At 42.6% G+C, this 15231-nt stretch overlaps 1 protein-coding gene across 20 annotated transcripts in view; it reads right to left on the bottom strand.

Moving 5' to 3' along the window:
- The window catches only part of DTNA (dystrobrevin alpha), a 221049-nt gene that overhangs the window by 145448 nt on the left and 60370 nt on the right, over nt 1-15231 (bottom strand). The window contains exon 1 of one of the 20 annotated variants that reach the window (XM_041412836.1): nt 6811-6834. The exons of the other annotated variants lie outside the window; for them this stretch is intronic. The gene's annotated coding sequence lies outside the window, so the exon portion shown is untranslated. Of the gene's footprint in view, nt 1-6810; nt 6835-15231 lie in introns of those variants that run through there. 20 annotated transcript variants of the gene reach the window in all.

Raw genomic sequence — 15231 nt, 5'->3', positions numbered from 1 at the left:
TGTTAGTTTGTTTCTTTGACCTTCTGATTGAAAGTGCTAAACAGGAAGAGATGTGAAAAGAAAATGTAGCCCAAACAGAAAACTTGAAGGTTAAAATCCAGCACTAAACTGCAAACACAAGCAAGCTGGAAAACAACGCAAAGTCAAATATAATTTGCTTGCTGTTTCTCTCAAATACAATTTTCTGCAGTTTTGCTGGCCATATATGTATATATATAAATATATATACACAAACATGTACACATAAAGACAGAGCAATACATTGACGCATGTGAACCACATCCCACAAATCTCAAAGCTCCTCTAAGTGTCAGAAGAAGCTGAATTCAGAGTGCTTTATGTTGGAGGTTTTTCAAGTAAATAAGTCAGAAAGTGGACAAACAACACAATTTTTATCCTCTGTTACAAAAAATCAAGAGTAACTTTTACCTCTACATGCAGAAGTGAAACTTTGGCTATATAAAATATTCACCTGACTTCAATAGATCCAAAGGACTGCACTTTCAGAAGGTTCCAGGGGAAACATGTTGGTATAAATGACAGTGTTCTCCTTTCTGGCAACACCTGAAAATAGATCTCTGAGGGGGAGTGAAAACTGGGGTGTCTCATGAAGGTGTTGCCCCCCAAACTTTGGCTAGCTACATCTTTCATTCTGGTCTTAACCTACAGAGTATTAGGTTTAATCTAACTGCATTTTCCAATCCCATATCTAAAATCACAACTGCTGTTACCTAACCATATGTATGGGTTTTGTAAGTTGCATGGCAGCTTTTAAGGAAAGCCTGTCATGCATTCACTACTTGGTCTCCGATATCACAAAATCTTTCCATTAAGTGTCATTTAGGACATCAGTGAGTGCTGTATTAATTTAGTTTAGTAAAGACAGCAAGAAGAAAAGAGATCAGTAACAGCATTTCACTGCCACTGGCCCCCCAGTCAAAATCATAGCAAGTGTGGGGTGAGTTGAGTCGTGTGTCTGGCTTGTTCTGCTTCCTTTGCAGCTGTACCCTGGAAAACACATTAGACACACAGAGAGCAATGGAGTTTGGTACATCTCCATGAAGAGAGGGAATACAAAGTGCTCAGATAGTCCTCCAGCTGGGGAATGCCTGAACTTGTCAGGTTACCTGGTACAGAGTAGTGTAAACTTAGTGCCAAGAAAATTGGTATTTTCAGGTACTGACAATGCTTTTACCCTACTTGCTAAGCTAAGCCTCTCTCATCAGCATTTCCATCAGCATTTTAGATGGCAATTTTTTCCTGCCAGCGTGAAGAAAGCCAGTAAATAGCATGCATTAAATCCAGAGCTTTCCTTGCTTCTGGCCCTTGTGTGTTCTTCCTGTTGTCTGCAGAGCTCTGCTTTAAGAAACAAAAGTTTACAATGGAACAGCACAAGGAGTCATAAGCTGCCCCTTTACCATTAACTCCTGATTTTGTGATGTTTTGGTTAATTTTGATTCCCATCATTCCTGTATACGGAAAGCCCCTCATTTTTATGTGGAGTTGTGTCCTGCCTGTTTGTTCCTTTGCTTTACCCTTTGGCAGGCGAGACACCCTAAAATAATCTGACGGACAGAAACACAATTGCTTTTACAAGCACAGCACTTGATTATATATTTGTTTTGAAAACAGTTTCCAGAGCCTAGAGTATGTCAGCAAAAGCCAAAGAAAGAGTGTTGATGTTGTTACAAGGTCAGCTCTTCAGAGACAGTAGGCAGCAGTGTTGGCACTCTGACAAATTATCACCATGGCAAAGATGGCAGCTCCCAGGCAGTGATTCAGCTGCTTTGACAATACCAAGGCTCCAGCTAAATGTGAAGATAAATTACTCACACTCCCTCGCACACACACACTCACATGCACTCTACCTTGGGAGTTTCTTAATGTCTTTTTTATCCTTTTTTAATGAAGTTGCAGGGCTTAAGGAAAAATAGAAGCCATGTGCTTAAGGCTGACAGACCACAGTGAAAGTTCTTTCTCCTCATACACATATATTCTGTACATATATACACCCACCTACACAGACACCTCCTATTGACAGGATACTATTATAAACAAGCTTTTCCTTAAGCAGTTGAAACAGTGAGCTGTGATTCTCAAAAGACTTCCTTCCTCTGTAGATAATTTCCATCTTCCCCTCTCATTCATGTAAGGGCTTTTGCACCTTTGTTTGTGGGGGGACAGGCTGCAGCAGCCTTCCCAGGCAAGAGACAGCATGCACAGTGGCTACACACACGGGGATGGTTCAGTTCCCAGAGCCAGCATCTAACTGCTCAGTCCTGCTCCTCTTTTGCTCTCTGGGGAAGATATTTTGGCTTCTCCTCTGTGCTCAGCTGCCAACATTTTTATGACAGTAATAGCTGCTGCGTAATTCTGTAAGTATTTTATACATACCTTGTCCTCTTGCTTGTACACAATGAATATTTGCGTCTCTAGTGCTGGCAGTGCTATACTCCTGTACTTCACATGGCATCAGAAAACTTACTGATTGAGGGAGATGTTTAGAGGCTATGCATAAATTGCAAGTCCTCTGAAGAACTACAATTACAGGCAGGTTTTTGGAAGCTGCTCTGAAAAAATGTACGAATTTCACTTGGGCTTTTTTATTGGGTTATTTTGTTTTAAAGTCACTGCTTTTGTTTAACTTTGTGGATGTGGGAGGACAATTTAAAATCTTCAGGAATGAAAAAACAGTTTGAGTTAAACTACCTCGAGTAAAGCCTGCAGACTTACTGCCAGCACTATCTGCTCTGAAAGACCTTTTCCAGGCTGGAAAAAAGCTGTAAAATTCACTTTGCTATACAAGGTGCTTTGTTCTTAGCCTTGATATTAAAAAAAAAGCTTTTGTATCTATGTGTGCCCTGCAGCCTTGTCCTCGCTCCATGTTAGGGCAAGAATGGGGTGTGCATCAGCTGCCTCCTCTGCCTTGGCCTGCACCCAGCAGCTTGTAGCTCTTCCAGAGGAAAGGAAAGGAAACCCAGCACAGGGAGATCCCACGCACCCTCACCAAGCCCCAGCTCAGACCATGTGGGGAGGATTCAAGCCTTGATTTACCATCCAAGATGTGCTCCAATGGCGAAAATATTTCAGCATTTCTGTGTGAGCAGGTTTTCCCTCAGGAAAGGTACAGGGTGGCTGCTGAAATGTATGGGAGTGCAAGTCCATGTGCAAGGGCCAGAACCAGGACAATGCTGCAGCTACTGGGGTGATGGGCAAGTCCACACCTCCCAAGGACACATGGCACAGTGGAGGCTCTGCTTCTTCCCTGCTCAGAGGAGTTTACCCAAGGAACAATTCTGTCTTTGAAGCATGACATGACCCAACTAATCAGCCTCCAGGGCAATGTGGATCCCCACTGCTCTCTCCCCACTGGTAGCCCTTAGACTGCAGTGGGTACACGGTGTGAAGCAGGAGAATGCAGACATCTGGCTGCTTATAAAACAGCAGCAGCATTAATAGGGTTTTCCTAGCAAATGCTAATTCTAGGAAGCCTTCTCATTTTCCTATGAAGAGCCATTATGAGGAGAACATCAAAAAATACTCAGAAGTGTTTAGAAACATAAGGATTTCTTTCTGGAAGTACTGGGGTCCTGGAATGGTTCAGAACTCTCAAGAACAAATCACTGTCTAATGATGATAAGCATCTCTGTGATCTTATGCATCTGACACTGAAAGCTGGAATTTTGCAAGAAGTCCTTCTGCACCAACACAGCTTTAGTATGTGCATGTTTCCATCCTTCATAATCAGAGGTCACGCAGCCATGCACTCACTGCCCTATTGCCACTTTATCCTTTGGTGGTTTTGGTGCTTCTGAACAGAACAGGCTGCAGACAAGCACATCACAGCTGAATGCTGTGCCAGTCTGCCTACCTTCTCCCCTCCATCCTCAGGATGCCTTTCCAGCAAGACCTGGACTTCTCTGGATCGGCCAGTGTGGGTTGCAGGAAGGTCTCAGTTTGCTCAGGCTGAAGCAGCACAGGAAGACGGGCAGAAAGCCAAATCCGCTGCAGAACTTGGCTGTTTTTCCAAAGGAGAGATTATCACATTTTTTTTCCCCTTTCAAGAAGATACTTGTCAAGGGAGTATTAGTGGAAAATGGAAAGACAGAGCTGTGTTCCTTTGCCTGTGATCAGGTATGATTACAGACAGAGAAGATAAATGTACTTTCAGTGAGTGCAAGGGCCACTGTCAAAGCCACAGGAAAGGTGGAAGCATTCTCCCATTAGGGGAATACATAAAAGGCAGGAGAGAAAAGTAAGCCAGGCAGTGTTTTCAAAATGAGAACGTACATATGGATGCAGGAGCCTAATTTTAATCACCCACGTATGATATGTTTGGCCCAGCTCCCAATCTTTTCTGAGCAGGAACAGTTGTGTAGGATTCCCTTTCCTGGCAGGTGTGCAGGTTGTTCCCTCTCTCTGCAGAGGGGTTCAAATAAACACTCCTGACTCTTCTCGAGGGGAAAAGAGATGCAATAAGGAGAAGCTGCCTGTGCAGCAGAGCACTGGCTCCTCTCTGGCAGTGAGAACAGACATCAATTAGGATTCGTGGCCTGCTGGCAGGTGGATTCCCCTCCCACCACCATCGCTGCTCCACAAGCAGGTGCCAGGTCTGGAGGAAGCCTCATTTCCCGTCACCCACACGCACACGGATGCCGGTAATACTCCTTTATCAGGGTGGGAAGCAATCACTAACTCCTTGAGCAGGGGGAGAGTCTCTGAAAGGAGGGACTTCTTCCTTGCTAGGGGTGCCATATGCTGCCTTTTACTTCAGAAAACTGTAAATGAACAAAAAAAAGGACTCTCCCTTTTTTTTTTTTTTTAAACCTGATACCCATTTATCTCAGGCACGCTGTTCAACACACGCTGTTTACAAGCAACAACGCTAGGCCTCTGTTATTATTCTTACAGGTCTTGGGGCTTAAAATTAAAACCATCCACGTCTAATGAGGGGAAAAGATACTACAAATAACTACAAATTGCATTGCCCAGATGCAGAGCTTCTCCTTTTGTTACTGTTAGGCATCAGTCTGAAGATCAGCAGAAACGTGTTTGCTAAAAATTGATAATCACTGACTTCCTGTTTTATTTTTAATACACGCTTTGCAGATTGTCTTACCCATTCGAGGAAATGATAGCTCTCATTTCATTGCTGCTGACACTGTTCTGCTGCCTCATAGGAAAGAAAATCAAGGAAAATAAGAGCAGCCTCACAGGGAGGTTAAGATGCATGTTTGTTTACCCAGGAGTACTGGACAAGAGGGGTGAGTATTGACCAGCAACATCTTGCAAGCCCGTTCATAATCCAGCTGCTGGAAAACCAAGTGTCATAAATATTTCATTGATTTTCAGGAACCTAAAGCATGAGCAATGCTACTGACATTCAGAGACCTGGGAGGAGGGGAGAGGGAAATGCAAGAAAGGTTTTTTTCACCACTAGCTGTGAGTAGCTCGTCCCACCTCTGCTTAGAGATTTAAGGCCCAGTCACAGCAATACCATTAAAATCTCGGATAAAAATATTCCTTTCAAAAAATTAGAACTCCCTAACATAATGGGAGCCAAAATCAAAGCAAACGGACACAAAAGCAACTCCACAATAAAAATCTGAAAATGCTTATAGATCCTGAAAGCAAAACACACCTGACTATATACTGTGAGTCACAAATCACAGCCAGCAGCAGAAAGTATTTCAACACTACTGGTTTTGGAGCTTGGACTCAGCTCTACTTAAAATTTTATAGGGAAAAAACAATTTCAGTAATTCCCCTTTGTAAAATATAAATTTCCACAGGCAGGCAAGTCTTGGGTTAACCAGCTCCAGGACTTCAGATCCTGCCTCAGTGAGAACATTTTCAGAGATGAGATATAAAGGAACATTAAATAACTCTTCCCTTGCAAGCTAAAAATAAAACACGTGAATTCCTGCTTCCTTTCAAGACACTAAAACAAGCCTTCAAACAGTTACTTGAAACAGTGTCTCACTGGTTTGTGCTACAACTCATCCTTTGCTTCAATTTATTTTCTGTCAGTCCTTGGCAATTTGTACAGAAAGTTCAAAAAATGACTGGTGTGGGTATTGGCCACCTATGGAAAACACTGCCCCTCTCAACTCAACAGATAACTCCTGCTGTGCTTGTTGTATTAGTGGATGCAGAAAGTACATCCAGTTCCCCATCACAGGCACACGCTTTGTCAGTGCCCCAGCATCTAGCACAGGCAAGGCTCCCCTCCCTCCACATCATGCCCACTGCCCTCCACACACACCCTGCATGGGAGTTGGTAGGTGATCTGACACATCCCTCATCCAAAATGACAGGGGGCATTTTAGTGTCCAGAGCTGGACACTGCCCTGTGCACCAGCCCCTTAACCTACACCAGGTATGTCTCTCCCCACCACTAAAATCTTATTTTATGCAAAACGGTGGTATGAAGCCTTTTCCAGCATGCCAGTGCAGCTGAGAGTGGATTCTTTGTGCTGAAATACTGCAGGGGTGTCTCCTGATTGCCTGCATCGATTCGAGGAGCATCTGCCTGCAGAGCCGGGGCGCTGAGGAGAGCTGGAGCCAGCTGTGGGTCTGCCCTGGCTTACTGCTGCCAAGCCAGCCAGGGTCCAGCCAGGAGCAAAGCGCTCTGAAATCCCAGCTAGGAGATCTCCTCCATGCACGGTGGGAGTGAGGAGAGGGTCAAGGCAAGGCAAGAGCTGTGGCACACCAACCCCAGAGCAGGACAGAGGAACAGCCAGGCCACCAGGCAGCCCTGCCAGCCACAGCCCTACAAGGACAGATCCAGCTCCCAGGCAGCCGACCTACCGAGCAGCAGATTTATGAGGAGGTGGAGGTCCGTGTGTGTGCTCCCAGCAGATAAACCCTGGTATCCTCCTGATTCATAGGCAGGCTAGTAAGAAGCTTTCCAAGGCTGAACATCGGTCAGAAATGATTTTCCTTAATCGCCTATTTATTTTGTCCTTTAAAAGTATGCTGTCAAGAGAAAAGGCTGCATTACAAAAACACCTTATCTGTGTTTTTCAAAGATGTCATATTACTTAAGGGACTGGTAAATTTAGCTTTGCACACTGAATATTCAACTGACCTGGTCCATTTAATCTGTAAGACCATTCAAGCATATACAAGGCTGTGCTAGAGCCCCAAATCCTAGCCTATGAAAAAAAGCCTTAAAGTTGATGTTAAAAATGAGAAAATAATTTATTTTCATTTCCAATTGGTTAGTGAATGAGAGTACTAAATAAATTCTAATTCAAGGAAACTGAGGACAAAACATGACATTTAGGAAGGGCATTTGAGCACTTCTTTACTAGCACAGTTAATTACCTGAAGAGAGTAAAGCACATACCCGTGTATTTACAAGCTCACTGGTGAGAACAAAACAAAAATACTATAACACCATGGGTACCCCTAGTGCTACAGAAGAATTCAGTAATGGTTGGATAAAATCAAGAACTACTTTGCCATTTTTAAGGACACAGGCAAACACATTTTAATACTTTTTAAAAACTTTTTTTAAATATTTTTTTTCTGCTAGTTGGCAGGAGTGTCTCACAGTCTTCACAGTAAACTAGGTTTCTCTCCCAAGCATTTATCTGCTAGCAATGTTGTATGTTCAGTGGTGTCTAGTCTGGGGCTAGAGGTACACCAGGAAAGAATTAAATGACGGGAGAAATAGTCTAAGATTTAGTTAGATCTATCTAAGATGCATTAAGTTTCAAAAAAACCTGAAAACCAAATGCAGTACCAAGTACTTTAGTCTTCAAACTCCCTTTTCTAAAGAAGATGGGAGTTTCATACAAGCCCCCTCCCCAACATTACCCATCTTCTAAACAGTAACTTGGATAAATCTCGTGGGGATAGCAGCACAAACAACACTATTTCCATCTTAATCATTACAATATACGTAGATTTTTCCAGTCTGAACTCTCACTCTCTGAGTAGTGGTGGTGGTTGGGTGTAAGCCCTCCTTGCATTTGACTTTAATAGCAATTAAGTGGATTGGGTAATGACTCCAAAGCCATTAAAAATGAAATGCTTGGGACGCCAAGAGGGCTTAGTGGTCACTAACTCCGTAACAAGGAAAGCAACTACAACACTTAAAGCACATGATTAACAGTGGTCAGAGATCAGCCACATGAAACTATGAAAGAGTTTCTTACTATTTGGGAAGGTCCAGCAATTCCCTGAAGGTAATTCAGACCTTCAAAAAAAAAGCAGCTTGTATAATTCCTTGATGACTCTCAGGTTCAGTACACTGAAACACAAGTGGGGAGACCTGGTGAACGGATTACCAGCTGTAGTTGGCAGAGACAAAACTTAGCAAGAGAATCCTCCCATTCAAGGGCATGGGGTAAAATGGAGAAACAAGTCTCTTCCCTCTAGACCCTCCATTTAACACAAACAAACAAGGGCCAGAAATAACATCCCAGAGGGAACGTATTTTTTCTTCTTTTTGGACTATATTTTTATTGAAATTGGAACACACTGGTTTACATCCTAGGACCCCACAGGACTTTTCCTACAGATACTATTTCTTTTTAAAACCACTGAAGTGGGCTGCTGGGCAGTGTCCAGATCCCCCACTATCAAGTGACTCATATGGCCACACACCATAGTCAGAGAATGCAGATTCAAGGTTTCCTTCAGAGACAATGCCACCAGAGAGAGATTTTGAGTTTTAATCTTCTTTCTGACAGCTATAAACGAGAGAAAAATTAAGTAGGCGGTTAACATCTATGTTCAGGTGCCTGATCTCATAGGAAACGGAGCTATCTTGTAGAAGCAGCAACTGAACTGTGCCACAGACCTGCAGAGTGGCTGGGGTTGACAGGGACCTCTGGACGTCATCTGCTCCTATCAACTGAACTGTGCCACAGACCTGCAGAGTGGCTGGGGTTGACAGGACGTCATCTGCTCCTACCCCCTGCTCCAACAGGGCCACTCAGAGCTGCTTGCCCAGGACTACTGATGTCCTACCCAGGAACCTCTCAGTTCTTTCTAGCATGATAGTACTACATTTATAGCATCATTCTCAGGGTAAATTTTAAAAGCATGGAATTTGTAAACGGTGGAACAACAGCAACATTAAAGAAGAACTAAAATGCTCTTCAAAGTTTAGATTTTAAGCAAAACAGATGCTTCACAGTGCCACAGTTCAGCTATATGTCCCTGCACAGATGCAACAAAAAGCTGAAATGCTAATTTTCTGATTTGAAAAAAATTGTGTTGTTGAAGTTGAGTAACAGCTGAACCACAGAGAACCCAGGAAACAGGGCAGTCTATTTAGAGCATTAACGACATTTTGTTTACTGCTTAGGACGAATTCATCATGCAAACAGTCCAAAGTGAGATCCTGGCAGGCTCTGAACGTGCTCAGAGAGGCTGAGGCCAGAGACATTCTACATCCATATTAGGCTGTGGATCAAGTCCTGAGCTGAATACAACAGTTCTGCTCTGCCTGAGACTTTAAAAGCCCAGTGATGGCAAATTAAACGCAGAATAACCATTATCGAAAAAACTTTTTTGATCACACTATGGGTATGTTAACTATAGAAGCATAAAACTATGAACACTGAACTGGAAACCAAAGCTCCCACATCACCAGACTGAAGGAGGATGAGCAGAAGGATTCTTGTGCTCAAGGAAAATGAAAATACTTGCAAATTAAACTAGAAACTTTACTCTAAAGCATGAATCTCATATATATGTCATATCAAATTTTTGATTTATGCCAAGGAAAGTACAGAAGTAGCCTGCTTACTCAGCACAGAATTTATTTCTAAGAAAAGAAATAAATCTACCTCCCTAAAAATGTCACAATGTTTATTGTTATGATTAAACTGCAGAGTGCTCAGCAGTTTTAGCTGGCCTATGCACCAGTGATAGGCCAGCAGTGAATTTTTCTTTCCTTAAGCCTTTGGATATCGTGGGCAACACAGAACTACATAATGGTTTGTGTTGGAAAAGGCCCTAAAGATCATGCAGTTCAAACCCTCCGGCCATGGGCAGGGATAGCTTCCACTAGACCAGGTTGCTCACAGCCCCTTCCAACCTGGCCTTGAGCACTGCCAGGGATGGGGGCATCTGCAACTTCTCCGGTAAACCCATTCCAGTGCCTAACCACCCCTACAGTAAAGAACTTCTTAAGATCTAATCTAAAACTACACTCTTTCAATTTAAGGCCATTCCCCCTTGTCCTATGCCTACATGCCCCTGTAAAAAGTGTCACTCTCTCCAGTTCACTTACAGGTCACCCTTAGGTACCAGAAGGTTGCTCCAAGGTCTCCCTGAGTCTTCTCCAGGCTGAAGAATACCAACTCTCTGAGCCTGTCTTCATATGAGAGGTGCTCCATCCCTGTGATCATCAGTGAAACAGGTGGAAAGAGGACGGGCACTTCTACTACATTTAAGTTTTCCCGCAATGCCCATTATTATGGTATTTGAAAACAACAATTTGGGCAACCAGAAAACAGATCTTCACGTTACAGTTAGAAATGGATACAAAGTTTGGGCACTTAATTTTAACAGTCTGTGTGGAACAAATTGTATGATTAGTATCATGCATATGAACAAGTGTTTCCTTCACAGCCATGATTCAGGAAAACTGCTCTGAAAAGGAATGAAAGCTGTGCAGTGCTGGTCCTTCAGTTCACCACCTGACTGTGATTTCTCCCACGTCTACATACAAGCACATCCTGACACAATTTAGATCTACTGGAACTGATGCTGACAAGCTCTGGAAGCTCAGCCTCCTTCCAAAACCAAATTTTTCCCATTTGGATTGTTTAGCTGTTTGCACACATGAATCAGTAATATCTGGCAACTCCAGGACAACAGAGCTATGTGTTGCTACCCAATCCACAATAATATCACCATGTTATGTACACTGAGGTACCAGTAAAAGGTACCAATAAAAATACTTCTTTGTAAACAGAGAAAACAGAATGCCAGACATAAAGGAATTTGGAAAAAAAAACCCCTTAATGCCAGAATTTAGGGCTTCAGTGATTTACTGCAGCACACCGAGTAGAGTGCTGGGCCCAGGAGACAAACTTTATTGTAGACAATGTAAAGATTTCCCCACAAATATTTTCACGGCTTTTGAAAGCAAATGCATAATGTGTCTTGAAAAACCCTGTAGACAGAAAGATCCTACCCAGCAGAAGAAAAGCAGTCATGCTGGGCTCTGGCTTTTCCCAGGGCAGATTTGTTCCAACTTAACTCCGGAGTTGTTAGGGGGGGCAGGCTGCCCAGAGTTATTCAATAACCTATTAGAGCGTTCAACAGGGTTCATAACCACGTCTTGCAACACAATGGAGAGTGACAGCAACCAAACCACAGATTCTTCTTTATTTGGTCCCCTTTCCCTGATAAGAATATGTCTATATTAGTAAGTGGCACTGGGCAAGGATGTGCTCCTGAGAGCGGGAGCTGTTGCCTGCACTGCTACAACACCACAGCATCCCTGGCATGATTTTGGGCCTCCTTCCTCCAGAGGGCTCCTGGGCAGAGTTTGGGAGTTTGCAGAGTTCAGAGACATTTCCAGCAGGCTGTTTGCTTGTGGCCACCCAGTCTAGAGACTGAGTTCAGCAGTATGAACATGTGCTATCCCACTTTGTCGTGGTGCCAGAGGCAAACCTCTGGTGTGTTTACTAGAATAGAGTGTCAGTCAGTGAGTTATTTAGTATGTTGAGGTCTCCACCTCTTCAGCTAGATATTTGAATCTGGAGGCCAGAGCTTTTTCCAAAATGATGTAAAAATGACATGTTGCTTAAAAAGCTCATTTCCAAATCAGCTTTTCCCCTCCGAAATACTAATAATGGTAATCAGACCAGCTGATTTATCTGAAAGAACTGCATCTTTCCTTGAAGTCTTTAATACATGTTGTCCATAGCCATAAGTCAGAATCCTGACATGTTGCTCAGACTTAAAGCTACTTTTACAGACATTACGTCCTTTATACTCACTGTTCTGTGCTATTTTTTTAAATGAGCTGAACACTCAGGTGCTCTCAGAAACCAGAATCTAACCCAATTAAGGCAAAATCTGGCCTTCTTCTCTAGAAATGATCATATGCTTGGAGGAAGAAACAAAGGCAGAAATCACCCCTGTCCAAGAAATTGGCATGCTCTGGGATATATACAAACAAAAGTGTTTGGCAAGCCAAAGCAATGCATAAACAAAACTCATGTAGGCTGCTTTGTGTCATAAAAGTAAACTTCAGTTTTAATAGCTTCTCTAAGAATCAGTATTTCACATTCGAGTATTCTTAATTCCAAACAGAGGTTATCAAATGAAAAGGTGTGGTAGTAAGGTAGGACACATCCTAGGAGAGTATGAAAACAAAGATGCTCTAACAAAATACTAGCTTCTGTTCCTGAGTGTAGAAGGACTGAAAGTACCTTTCAGCTAGAAAGACAAACTTCAAACAACACATTTTTTAAAGTAGTTTTGATACATGCTGTGATGCCTATTAACTGATGACATACACCATGGCACTTTTTATGAATGAGATGTATCTCATTGCTTCATGCAGTGCTATATTGTTTTTTCTGTTCTCCTGCATAAGGTGCAAATTCCTGGGATGAGGAGCACATCTCATGGTATCATATAGCTTGAGAACTATATACTTTATCAGAGAGAGAGAGAGTTTTAGTTCCTTTATGATGCAGCCAGAGGCAAGTTTCATCTCCAAAGTTATGTTTACTGTCAGTAGAGTGAGTCTATTCAGCTGACATCCCAAATCCACTTCCCAGCTGATAATCTGAATGGTTTTGCTGTTTAAAGGCCACTTGATTAATATAACTGGAGAGTAACTGTCACAGAGTTTTACTTTCAGTTGCACAGCCAAGATTTTAAATCTTTTTGGACCTAAGACTTTTTTTCCCTCTTTCTTTCAAGCCTTTTTCTCTGAACCCATTTGTAGATGGAAACCTGAATTCTGTTTGTTAACAAAATCACAGAATCATAGAATGGTTTGGGTTGGAAGGGACATTAAAGAACATCTAGTTTCAACTCCTCTGCCAAAGGCAGGGACACCTTCCGCTATACCAGGTTGGTCGGAGTCCCATCCAACCTGGCCTTGAATACTTCCCAGGATGGGATTCACAGCCCCTCTGGACAACCTGTTCCAGGGCTTCACCATCTATGTATTTCTTCCATGTATCTAACCTAAATTTCCCCTTTTTTAATTTGTACCTCTTAGTCCTTGTCCTTCACTACAGTTCCTGATACAGAGCCCCTCTCCAGCCTCCCTGTAGGCCCCCTTCAGGTACTGGAAGGCTGCTGTGAGGTCTCCATGCAACCTTCTCTTCCCCGGGCTAAACAGTTCCAGATTTGTCAGCCTGTCTTCATAGAGGAGGTACTGCAGTTCCCTCACCAACTTTTTGGCCCTTCTCTGGATTCGCTCCAACAAAATGCCGTGGTCAGGGTCTGGTCAGAGCACCTGGGAAGGGACAGGACACAACAGAAAAACCCTGCTTGTGCTCTGCTCTCCCACTGCCCTCTGTGGCCCCCAGCGAACACCCAGCTGCTACTTCTCATCACAGACATGAAGATTTGTGTCTCTGCTGCTCCTTTTGTAAAGGAGTTGCCTATACGCTGCATTGTACTTCGGAATCAAAGAGAATATTGTGAGTCTCTGTTATACCAACAGCTACGTCAGTTTTAGGGTAAGTGCTGGCAACCTCAGCACCATACAAGCAGAGATGATGACGACTCTGGCACCCAGCCTGGCCTGCACAGCAGTTATTTCTGTGCACACGAAACCACTTGCAACAGCAATATAAACTCACAGTTGCTCGTATATGCACACCAGCTCATGCTGTTCAGCACCCTTCCTTTCTGTAACATGAAGTTAACAATTTTTCCTGCATTATTATGTGGGAAATATGTTTATCCATGGAATTTACCAGTTACTCTCCTGTCTTAATAGAAATATTTTTGTTTAAGCAACTGGTAATCCATTTATTCAGGTAGGATTTAAATTGAAATAAAGACTGAGTTCAGCACAGCTTTCTGAACCCTTTAATACATTGCTATACCAAGGCCTGTGGGTCACAACACAAATTAGAGTATGTAAAACTAATGGTTTCCCTGAAGATGTCAGAAAGGCAACCTTTGTCTGAAATAAATTGCTGGAGTGCAGGATGTCTTCTTTTCGCTTGTTTCCAAACTTGTATTCCTCTGTAGTGGGAAAATCTGCCTCACATTAATAAAAGGCTCTTTTATGAACCACTCAACTATGGTATTTTTAGTTGTTCAGTTGATGAGTTTTATAACTTTGGAAAATGTTTGCAGAGTGGAGTCACTGAGATATACTCATACCCTCTCCATGCTCCTTATGCCTTGGCCAGGACATTTCTCATTGAGCAGTCAAAAACATGGGGTCCAGTGAAGCGAAATGCATGACAAGCAAACACAAAAAATCTTATGAAGGAGATCAGAAAAAAATCCCAAAGCCTTGTTATTACAGACAACTTAGGGGAGGACCTGTTGATTTATGCATCTCTTTGAGATGCTATGACTCCCACTTGCCAGAATTTTGTTTGTATTTTCATCAGGTACAAGTTGAGTTTGTAAAAAACATGATTTCCTGCAAACCTCACTTATTATTTATCCTTAAGCCATTACTACCAGAGAGGAACCTGGAGCAGGAGCAGTGAGTCTGAAAATAAGAAGGACTATATACAGATGATCTTCTGAGGGGAAAGTGATCTCACAGTATTATAAATTGCAAAGTTATTTTCCATCATAAAGAACTTATTTAGGCAGACCTAAGAGGATTGGAGGATCAATAGAGAAATGTATCCCGAAGTATTATGCAGCTTGGTCAGAAATATTAACTCTTTGCTAACCCGACCATGCTACTTTCACACTTATCTCAAGCAAATCTACTCATGTGAATAAAATACAGTAAGCATGGGGCATTTACTAAGTAGGAAATAACATTCATCTGACCACACTGAACAAAACAGACATTGAATCAAAAGGCCCTTTCTGAAGAAAAAGGAGACTGCTGAAAGAGAACAGCAACAACAAAAAAATGCAGAGCTGAACAGAGGTGCAATCCTAACATCAAACACACTAATGACAGCAGGATTATTTTCTACTTAGTACTGGCCAATGTGCCATAACAAAAGTTTTGAAATGTTCACATAATTCTTCTTCCTTCTGTTTGTCTTTTTCTGACATCTGTTCAGCTAAGGGCTGGACGTATGGTAAAAC

This window comes from Onychostruthus taczanowskii, unplaced genomic scaffold (assembly GCF_017590055.1).
Source record: "Onychostruthus taczanowskii isolate IOZ18803 unplaced genomic scaffold, ASM1759005v1 scaffold4, whole genome shotgun sequence".
In the NCBI taxonomy this organism is placed as follows: domain Eukaryota; kingdom Metazoa; phylum Chordata; class Aves; order Passeriformes; family Passeridae; genus Onychostruthus; species Onychostruthus taczanowskii.
This window is presented reverse-complemented; position numbering and strand designations above follow the sequence as displayed.